Source organism: Lichenostomus cassidix, chromosome 1Aa (assembly GCF_008360975.1).
Source record: "Lichenostomus cassidix isolate B80296 chromosome 1Aa, HeHo_3.0, whole genome shotgun sequence".
NCBI lineage: Eukaryota > Metazoa > Chordata > Aves > Passeriformes > Meliphagidae > Lichenostomus > Lichenostomus cassidix.
In genome coordinates this window covers 50,259,769-50,271,491 of record NC_139480.1, presented here as the reverse complement: position 1 = coordinate 50,271,491, position 11,723 = coordinate 50,259,769, and positions in this window count along the sequence as shown.

Genomic DNA, 11,723 nt, shown 5'->3' with positions numbered 1-11,723 from the left:
GAGCCTGGCTAGAGCTATTAAATTGCCTGCAGTGTCACACAGCCCTCTTTGTCACACAGGTCCCACAGATGCACCCATTCTCCTCCCCTCTATTTGCCTGTTTTAATTTTGCTCTCTTTCTCCTGGAGCCAAAAAGGGAGGAAAGAGGAAAGAACCACCTGTGACAGTCACCACTGATGCTGCCTGATAAAAGGAGCTCCTACACCATAGTGATGGGTGAGAGGAACTCAGGAAAAATCCAATTTGACTGACAGCCTCAGTCTGGATCTCTTGCCTGAGGTATTGGCATTATAGTGCTAAAGGTCTTCTCTCTAACACAATAATATTTCATATACCTGCCAAGCACGCTGATTTGAATGTATTCATCTCCCACTTTCTGTCACCACCTATCATGGTTCATCACAGTCACTGTTGCATTATTAATAATCCTTCCTCTGTTTATATGTGTGTGTTTGTAGCCCAGATGGAAAAGAGCTCCACCTGATCAACAGCAATCTCAGTGGAGAGCACCGTCTGGGGATTTGGAAAACATTCACAAGAAGTCTCCTCTTCTGTGTCAGTTTGAGAAACAGTCCACCACTAGTTAAAGCATCCTCTCCAGCTGGCCATGCAGGACACAGGTGAAGGATGAAGTGACAAGCAGGAGAATCAGACAGAACTGATTTTAACAGAACTAATCAGGAAGTTATCCTGGTAAGATCAGAATGTGAAGAGTTGAAGAATGTGAATCAGTTGAAGGGGGATTTTACCCCAAAACTCTGCTGGAAACTACACAGGTAACAGCTTTGCCTGGCCAAAGTCCTCACTGGAAGGGCATCATGCAACGTTTTAGTGAGCTGACAGCATTGTCAATAGGATGACATTATCTTGTTTTAACTGGTGAAGTGGGAAAACTTATTCTGGTGGCACAGCAGAGCAATAAAGAAGCTCAGCTATTAGTCATGGCTCCTGTCGGGGGGAAAAAGAAAAAAAAGAAAAGAAAATCATTGGCATGAAAAGGGCCAAGAGGCACTGACATGTAATCCCTGCTTCAGAAAATTCTGGGAAAGGGCATTAAGAGCCCTGTGTTTCCCTTAAGACTGGAAATGTCTGATGGCTCTCCAGGACACAGGGATGTGAGTACATCCATTAAAAAAATGCTAATAAATCCTAATTCATGTTTTGCCAGAGGGCAACTCTCTTCCAAACAAACATGTATGTTCCATCACCATCTTCCTTTGAAAAGAGAATGGCAAACAAAACTGTATCCCAGCCCCAAAAAGTTAACCTCCAGCCCATTATTTCCTCTGTGTGAGCCATCATTGGCACTTCAGAAGGCTCTAATTTTACCTGCAGGGCCCAGGTGTCAAAATGGAGAGTCCTTCATCCTTGGCAGAATCACCCTGGGACTCATGTCACAGCAGATTTGCAGCTTTATCTGTCCTTTGTTCCCTGTTGTCCCAATTAGATGGAGTTTCATGGCCAGTGAATAATGAAACCACCTCTTTCCAAAGTACAAACCACAATGGTTGGTACTTTCCTTAGGAAAAGACAAGGCCAAATGAGTGTGATCCTTCACCTCTGAGCCTAGAGAGTGCTCAAGAGCCATGCACTGGGCTTGGCAGATATTGCCTGCAGTGCCCTGGTAAAGAGAGGTCTTTCTTGCCTCAGGAGCAGGATTTTTCAGGTTTTACCCCAAAGCATGTGATCCAATACCTGCCCTTTTGGCCTTGCCCCAGGTAGCCACAAATGTCATGAAGGGTTGTGAAATCAGCCCAGCCTCTTTAAAATCCAGCCACAGCCTTTGCATCCCCAATCTCAGGGGTAGGAGCAATGCATTCCATGGATAAGCTACATGCAGCATTTAAAAAAAAAAAATTATCAGCTCTAAAGCTGTTGCCCTTTAATTTCAGTGAATGACCCCTTGTTCCCATGTTGCAGGACAGAGTTTAAAGGGGGGAAAAAAAGGAAAGAAAGGAAGGAGCAATCAATTTCACTTTCCATCTTTAATCATTGTGAATGTCTCAGACAAGACTCCCTCCAACTAGTCATCATTTCTGGCTAAAGAGTCCCTGCAATCTCTCATCATCTGTAAATTCAATGACACTTCTATCTTCACTGACCTTCTCTGGACCTTTCAATATCTCCTACATTTTTCTTCACCTGACAAACAACGATTTCTGACCCCCCATCAGCTTGATCCCTCCTGTTGTCCTCTAAAAGGGAGCCTGTTGCATTATTCAGGCAATCCCTGCCTACTGCTTGCTTTCTGCTTATTTAAAAGCAGATTCTGGAGCCCCTGTTTTCAAAGCAAAAGTCCTTTATTTTAGGCAGATTGTCAGTGCAAGAACAAGTTGATAAAATCTTTACACAAACCTCAGAAGAAAGCTTTCAAAGTGAGTTATCCCTTCATTTCTACTCCTAACACACACACAGAGCTGGATATTGCTCTTGACAAGCCTGGAGAGAACAACAGAAGCAGTTTTCATTGCTATGGCATCGACTAGCTTTGGAAGCTGCACATAGTTTAGCTCTTTGGGGCTTTTCTGCCCTTAAAATAAGCTGTAGGTTTGGAGCAGGGCTCAAGAAGGGTCATGGAAAACAAGAGAAAGTTTCTTTCCTGTGTTTGGTTTCTTTTCCATGCTTGGTTTCTTTTCCACTTGGAAAAGTGGCTGAAACTGATGATTATCAGGTGTGTGCTAGCAAAGGCTAGAAATCCTAGAAATCCTGTGCCATATCCTTTTCTTGCTGTGAATCACTGACCTTGAGTGGAAAATAATCTGCTTTTGAGCCACATTGCAATGGAGTACATGCAACTTGGGCACCTCTGCTGATATTTTTCTGCCTTTGTTTTACTATTTATATCTGTAATAGTCCTGAAGAGAGAAATTAATTACAGCCTGACTCCTTATCCAGAGATTTTGTTCATATTACAAACCCCTGAAAGAGCAACTCAAGCAGTTTCTGATTACCAGTGAAAGCCTCAAACTGGCATACAAGCTTCTTAATTAATCTCTCCCTCTTTCCCTCTTTTCAAGTAACAATTTCATGTTTATGGAAAAAAAAGGAGAAGAAGAAAGCAGCAGTTAGAGATTGAGAGCAGAAAACAATTTTTTTCCATATAGAGGATAATTGCAGGGGAGAAGCTGGAGGTAGATGCTGGCTGAAAATTTCAGGCATCATTTCTTCTTCTCTAAAACAGTGATGGAAGCTTGACAATAAAAACTGAACATCCTATTTGCACAGTCCTTCATGTCCCAAAGGCTCTCAGGGTGTTTTTGTCCACCTTCCACTTGCTGAAAAATTAGGTATTTTCAACAGAAAAGGGATTCAAACAGCTGTGCTTTGTGCAGGTGAGTTAATGCATGGGAGTCTGTCTGTTCACTTGTCTGCCTTTCTTTCCCTCACTGCCCTGAGCTCAGTGGGCAATTTTAGCTGATTTCAACTGGAACAACAGGCATAAATGAAAGGTTTTCATAAAAAAATAGGAGGATGTCTGGGTAGAGGAAAAAGTCCCTGTGTCCTAAATTATGGAAAGTCTGCAGGCTGAACTCACAGCTTATTAGACTCAAGACAGTCCATGTGGACAAGAAACCTTTTAAATGCCCCAACTACAGAAAAAGTTTCAATTGGAGTGACTTGACCCAGGTCTCATTAGTTCCACTCATCGTCAACTATTCACTTCTTTCCTCCTTTTCTGAAGTGCTTCTTACAGACTCACAGCAGGCTTTTCCCTTTTGGGCTATCAGCAGTGTCCTCCCAAGGCACTGAATCCCCTCACTCTTTTTGGTTCTTAACAGTGAACAGGAATGGGGGAGGAAAGAATTTCCTCCTCTGCTCCCACGACATCCATTTGTCCCTCTGGATGCTTAGGCAGACCTAAGGCTCTGTTTTCCCTGCTTCTCTTGTAATGATATTAAAGAAAGAAAATATCCTTTGCTCTCACCTTCCTCTAAACTGCCCTTGAGTGAGAGGATAACTATTTTTCTTTATGACTACTACTTCCCAGGCGACTTCCCTCTTCCTACGTTACTACTAATCTGCTAATGTACAGCCACTCACAAGGACAAGAACTTGTCAGGACCCAAGGACAGCACTGAAGGTCAGCAAGGGCCATTTCTGGACTGCACAGCCAGCACAGGGCCCAGGGAGCACCATACCAAAACTCAAGCACATGCAGCTGGGGATGCTGGCAAAGGATGCTGATCCTTGAGCCCCACCTGACCATCAAGCCTGAGGATGGGAGGCAGCACAGCAAGAGCAGGGACTCACTGGGTCACAGCAGTGCCAACAGCCTGGGGAGCCTGCTGAAGGCTGCTGGGGTGGCTAAGAAGGTTAGCTGAAGCTGCATCACTGTCTCTTGCTGGGGGGCTCAGCATCTGCCTGCTTGCTTTGGAAGGGAAGCCTGGGATGGAGTGCCTCCTGAAAGGTTCCTGCACAAAGCCTGGCTCAGCTCTCAGATAAGCAGCTTGGATCTGAAGGTAGTGTTTATGTCTGAGTTAATTCCTCCCCCTTTGAGGTTATGGAGGGATCTGGGCAGTTTATTCTCAGAAAAAGCAAGGAAGAGTGTCTCCCCATGCTGATACCTGTGGGAACCCTGAAAGAGGTCGGGTGCTTCCTGTCCTGGACCTGTCTGAACTCCATGTCAGAGAAAGCTGTGCAGCCACAGCTAAGGAAAATTCATCCTCTGGTTTTGGAAAGGAAAGTCAAGCTCACTGTTAATTAAAGCAGGAAGTGTATTTGTTTGTGTTAAGATGGTGTAGATAGGACCCCACATGAGATTTGTGCTTTCTGTAAAGTGGATTAGGAAGAAAACAAACAAGCATGTTGGGGAAAGCAAAGATTGCTCATTATCAGCATTTCCTAGAAGACTGTCAGAGCAGACAATGAGAGCCACAGGCATGTCAGAAGAAACCAAATGCATAAGTATTATAAGTCACCCCCTTAGGTGGTGGAAAAGTCACTGGATGTGTACTTGTTACCTTGCTTTCCCATACAAATAAAGCTAACAAAAAAAAATCTAATAAAACCATCAGGTTCCAGTCCTCCTCCCTTCTCATGAGTGGCTTCTGAAGACACTGATTGTGAGATCAGCCAGGCTGGACAAAGAGGATCTGAGACTTTTATATCGCAACAAGCCAATGAACAAAAGCTGTCTGAGTGGTGGAGAACACTTGAATAGCACAGCCAAAAAAAGCATTCAAGAGTGAGCTCAGCACCGACAGAGATTAGAGGATCCATAAGCAAGAGACACCTGAGGATGTCCCAAACATAAGACCTTGAGGCTTCTCAGAGCAGGATGGCACTTGAAGGCAAACCTCACAGAGTTCTGCAGACCTGATAGTGCAGCTATTCAAATGCAAGGTGTGATGTTGCTCACAACCTGCAGTGTGGCTGAGCAGAGTTGCATGTGTTGCATTTGAATGCATTCCATTGCACTGCTAACTGACCTAACTTCTCTCTGATGGGTGGTCAAGTAATGATTTGCAAATTATTATTATCAAAATGCTGCCATGAGCTATTCTATATGTTAAGTAAGTTGGGCTGAAGTGGACACAAATCATCCCTATGATCAAAGCCTTTAAAGTTCAAATCTTTATTTAACCACGTTTCCTAGGAAGCTCTTGCTTTCACATTGATAATAAACTGTTATGCTGAGGCCCTCAAGGAGCAGCAATCAGGCTTGAAATCACAGACAACACTTTCTTTTTGTGTTGGTACATCCTGTACAGCGAGAAGATTTCCACTTGACACGTGTGTTGCTTCTCACTTCAACACTCACTGCTTCACTGTCACTCCTCACCGCCTGTCTGGTTCCTGTTCCAACAACCAACCTGGCATCCTGTTTCCTGTGGCACCATGTCTTAGACCTGTCACCTCTTTCCACACACACTGGCATTTCCCTTCCTTCCCACAAGGCTGTTGCCAGTGCTGTCTGCTTGACTGTATGGATTTGGAAAGGCTGTAACAGGTGCTGACGTATGCGAAACTTCAGAAAATCTGTCTGTGCTCTTTTAACCCCATTAGGAGATTTTCAATGATGTGCAAGATGGCAGATCCTCAAAGTTATTAATCCTCTGACACCCACTGTGGTATTTAAGCAGCTAAAAACCAATAAGGACCAGAAACATTATCCTTTTGCACTCTTATAAATCTTTTTGTATGCCTACTCATGATGTAGACTGTCCTAGGCTCTCACCTTTCATAAATCAATTCCCTGCTGGCTTCCAGAACTAAAGACCTGAGTCAATGAATCAACAGCTTGTTTTCCTTCACCTAAAATTTCAGTTGGAATGAGAAGTCTACACAGACCCCTGCCTGAGTATTTTGTAAAGCTTTGAAATATTCAATCAAAAGCCCTTTTAAATTCAGCACTTCCCTTGTATCCTCTTTTCCCTTTCAATGGAGCAAGGGAAAGGAAGGCCCTGCAGCAGGAAGAGTTTGTGGCTAGCAGCTGGATAATCCTCCACTAGCCACAAATGAAGGGGTCCAGGGCCTGAAGCAGCAAGAATCCCCATCCCCTGTTTTACTCAAACCTGGTAATATCTGCACAGCAGTGACAGCACCCCTAATTTTGCTCCCATATATTTCAATCCTGAGCACAGCTTGCCACAAACCATTGCCAAGCCTATCCTCCCTTTCCTTCTCCCTGCAGAACCAGGTTATGCTGCAACAGAAAAGCATTCCGCCTCAGCTTGAAGATCAACTTCTTGTCATAAAGGGAATAACTGTGGTCGCAAGGCAGCTCCCAAGGCCCTGCTTCAGCAGTTTGTCTCTGATCAGCAAAACATTTAAGCACATGTTTACCTGGAGGCTGATGATTATATCCCTTTGGCTTGCCAGAGCCATGCTTTTCTCTCTCTGCTTTATGCACCCCTAGAGACTCATGAACTACTTCTAACGGGGCCTGAAAGGTACCTAAGAAGAGCAAGCTTCTCACCAAGAAGCTTGTTTGCTGCAGAGAGCATCCAGACCCCTGCTCAGGGAATGAAGAGACTGAGGACCACCAATGTTGTGTCAAACTGGCTCCAGAGATGACATCTCTGACAGGATGCCATCAGCTCCACACCCAACACGGAGCACTGGTGGTGAGAACAGGGCCAAGTCTGAGCTGGGACACAAATAAAAACCAGTTTGGGGCTTGTATCTGCTGGTTTGGAGCAAAGTCAGGACCTACATGTGTCTGCCTGAGAAATATCAGGCTGTGGAAAGCTTGGTGTTTCTTATCTTCTGCACCATCTGGACAGAGATGACATGAACTGCCCATTTTTTCTGGGACAAGGCTCTATCAGATTTATTTTTCCTCACAAAGCTGATCATGAATAGGCACCTGATTTCAGCCCTGGGGGCATTGTGCCCATTTCTGCTCTTGCTTCATTCCCCCATGCAGCCACAGCAAAATGAAGAAAGTTGAAAGTGGGGAACAGCCTGGGCCCATGGAATCTTACAAAGTAAATGTTCAGTGTTTGCCCTTTATCGATCCATCTGCAAATGTGCATATGAAAGTAGGTAATCCGTGCTGAGATTTACTAAAAATAGATTCAACTCACCTTGTGTTTTAACTGGCCATTCAAATTACTTTCAGAAATCTATTATGTGCATTATCATTTTTATTTTCAGCATAAAAGGGTTTTTTTTTTTTCCCAGCCAGTCAAGTTACTGTCTACTTTTATACAATAAGTTGCTATAAATTAAGTTAGCAGCAGTATAAACAGAGGTAATAGATCCCTGTCTCTGTAGTGGCAGCTGACAGCATTATGGAAATGTAGAATGTCTATTTCTGAGTTTATTCTAATGCTGATGAGTTTGCACTGATGTTCATCTCTCTCATTTCTCATTTTATCACCTCTAATGCAGTGATTTCCCCCCTGCAAGCTTCTCCTTCCTGAGGTTTGATTTAGTCAAGCAAATCCTAAAGGCTATTTTAAAAATGAGCTGTAGAAAAATGCTCAGAGTTGGCATAGTGTGTGCCACTTAGGCTTTTGTTTGAATAACAAAACTTTGTTTCAAAATAATAAAAGTTGCTACAATTGAATGCATTCAGTCCAATAAAAATATAATCCATTTTCCCCTTGAAATATGCTCATAATAAAAGAGAGCATGTATTTTTGCTTTAAATCCATTTCAAAATTCCAACCCCTGCTGAAGGACAGCATGGAGCAAGCGAAATAGGAGGGAGAATGAGAAAGTGAAAATCTGTAGCCTAAAATATTTACTTGGGTGTGCAAACACATCAAATGGTCTCTTTTTCTTTTCTACTTACTTTTCCACAACTCTAGCCATGTAAAGAAGGCCTTAAAAATGCATGGATGAGCACCAATTTGGAGGATCCTTTCCACCACCAAATTGTAATAGGAACTTGTGAGAATAAGAATTAAACCCTAAACCTTGTGAGAATTTCCAGATGCACCAGTATCAATTTAAAAAAAATTAATAGCTTCATGAATTACAGAAGTGACCTTGGAAGAGTCTCTCTCCAGAATTATGTTTGAGGACCCTCAGTTTTGAACCCCCATCTGCCTTTTGCAGAGCATAGCAGCACTTTTTGATTTTGGGGGAGTTTGGTAAAGGTCATCTTGAAATCTGTGACAAGAGCCATGTCCTTCAGTACATTTAAATACAGTCACCTTGGTCCATTTCCAGACCTAAAACTCCATTGAAAAGAGCTCTTCTAGGAGAAATAAAAGCATGGATTGGTTTTTTTGGTTTTTATGTTGGGGGGTGGGGGTTCTGTTGAAAAAAGCAAGCCAGAAGAATCACACTAACCTTTCCTTCTTCCCCCTGCCCTAGAGCTCAGCTTGTTGTTGAAGTAAACAGGGAAGGAGCTACTGATCCCACAAACACAAGATCCTGACCACCAGAGGAAACTTTCTCCTGGTTTTGACACTGACATCTGAAGGGCTCCTGGAGATGGCTTAAGCTTGGTGAGGTTTCTTGGGAAAGCAGGCAAAACAACACTGACACCAGCAACCAGGCTGTGCACCCACTCATCACACTGCTGTGGAGTGTAGCTGGGAAACTGCCTGGAATTATTCCTTTTCCCAGGAAATCCCTGAATTGGGAAACCTGAGGATTGTTCAAGACAAAAATTACTCTGATTTTTTTAATTCTCCAATGTATTTCTGTCCTCTTAGCACTTTGCTTTTGGCATTTTATTGAGCAAAGCCAACTGCAACAGTGGAACAACAACAAATAGTGCTATTAACAAATTCCTGTTAGCCAGTTTCAAACCTGAGCCATGGAGTCAACCTCTGTTGGCTCCAGGAACAGCCTCTGCTCTCAGCCAAAGCTAAATTAGTTACCTTGAACATCACCTTGGAAGTCTATAATATATAATAACAACACAGCCATTGGCATGTGTACATACCAGCGTCTGCAAGCCACAAACTGGGGCAATTCCAGAGAAAAACAAGGAATCTGAGGAAAAAATAGGGAATCAACCATTAAAACCCAGCCTTTGTGAAGGCACCAAATGGAGAACACAAATCTCTTGCTGTGGAAGAGGCAAGTATTTTCTGAGTAGGTGTAGCTGCCCTTGCATACCCTGCAAGGCTGGGAAATGACTCCAAGGAGCATCCCAGAGGACACAGCTGTGACCAGGACTTCAGGGCAAGAGGAGACCAGAAATTACTCTGCTGCCATCTAGTGATTTTAATAACCATTTGAGACCACGGAAAGATGCTGTAAATCTTAGCAGGTAGCACTAGCTTAGCAGTGCAGGATAATACAGACATAAACTGTGAACTTACCTGCGGTAAAGAGAGGAATACTGTGAAAAATTCAGTGCTGGATGTCTCCAGCACATAATGAACATAATGTTGTGTAGATCCACGTTCAGCCCAAAAGATATTGCTGAGACATTATTGCTAGCAATGGCCAGAGCAGGAACGTTTAAGAAATGATGCATTTGACATTTATGTGATCATTTGTCTCTCATGAGCATTTCTTGACAGGTTCTCAGAATTCAAATTCGACTTCTGTTCTGGAATATGGCAGGGCTCTGCTTTCCAGAATGGAAGAGTTTAAATAAAAAAGTATTTGCAGCTACAGTAATTACACTAGAATTAACACAGAAATTTCCACCCTTGTTTAAAACTGTGCTCCTCTACTCCAGGAAACATGAAAGCTGGGATTTTCACTGCCTCCTTTTCTCATGGTACAAAGCTTCCTTTCACCAGTCTTTTCACCAGTCTTTCCCCTCTCCACTAAGGTCTCTCCTTGTTTCACAAAAAATCCTCAGTGATTAGTGGTCACACCTTCTTCTGCACTCTACCTTCCCATCCCTTTTCCATCTTTTCACTGATGTTTCGATCTTTCTTTATACAGGAGTTTTCCCATGCATAGTCTAATCCCAGTGGTCTGACTCAAACACACTCTTCTCCTCCTTTGGAGTAGATCTAAACTGAACTGAAAACTCCTGCTGAAGACATAGCACCAATTTGCATAATAGCACTGCAATATCCCACACACCATATTTGGTGCATCTTGCTTCTTTTTAGCCACTAATTTTGTCCAAGCACAGGACTATTCGTTTGTTGAATGTGCTGAAAATATGCTAATGCACTTAATAGAAATGGAAGAATGCCTGTTACTTTTCTCCTTGTTAGATCTTAGACACTGTCCTCACCCTCCCACCTATCAGAGCTTGTAATTTACCAGTGCTATTTCCAGGACAAATGTGTCTAAAGAGTCCTAAATTTCAGCTCAGTAATAGGATTGCTAAATCCAAATATAGAATGATCCAAATAAATATCTAGGGGTTTTAGCCCAGCCTCACTCATTTTACAAGAACACTGCTGTGAGGGTGTTTTGAGCTGTGCTAATTTGCAAATTTCTTGCTAATAATCATCTTTTCTTCAGGTTCCTTCAACTGGAAACTAATGCATTTCAAGGAGGAAAATGTGAAGAAAACAGCAACAACTGAAATAGACTCAGTGGGGGAGGTTTTCAGATTTGCTTTTTATTTGGTCATTTATTTCTTCAGAAAAAGCAAGCAGCTCAACTAAATAAAAAAGAAAACTCCTTGCTTATGAAATCTAGCAGACAATGCAATGCTCTCAAGTGATGTGGTAAAGCTTCCATTACCTGAGACATTTAACCATGAATTGAATCTATGACCATGAAACATCCCATTCTTTCTGTGCTCCAAGTGCAGCACCAATACTCAATAGCCTTCCCAGGCTGGTACTGTTAAGAAAAGAAATCAGTTATGACTGGGATAAACACTGATATAATCTCTCAACTTCTCTCTACATAAGTACACTGTTATAGTCTGCATAAAACAAACAACAGGATAGGGGTTGTTGTTGTTTTTTATGTTTGGTTGGGGTTTTTTTTTGCATTCCCTCATTCTGAAATTAGATAGTTCACTTGTACTATGTTGAGATGCCACAGCTCATTGTTTTTAGGTCCTTCTGTAACCCAGAAAAGTGAGCTTGATTTAGTTTCATTTCAGATTGTGGCACAGTGAGAGGTGAGGCTCCTTTAAGCAAGTTTGCTAACAAACAATAATGCAATCACTAAAAGCAGTCACTGTATGCCTGACCAGCTATATTTACTCCTATACCAAGGACTAACTGCTTTTACATATTTGGGGAAAGAGGAGTTGATGTCTCCATGCAGTACAATTTTTCTTTCCTTTGAGTGGCATACCCTGTTTGCAAAATGAGAATGAGTGCAGGTATGACAGCTCTCTATAAATACTTCTGAGCAAAAACAGCAACAAGAGACAATAATTATATTAG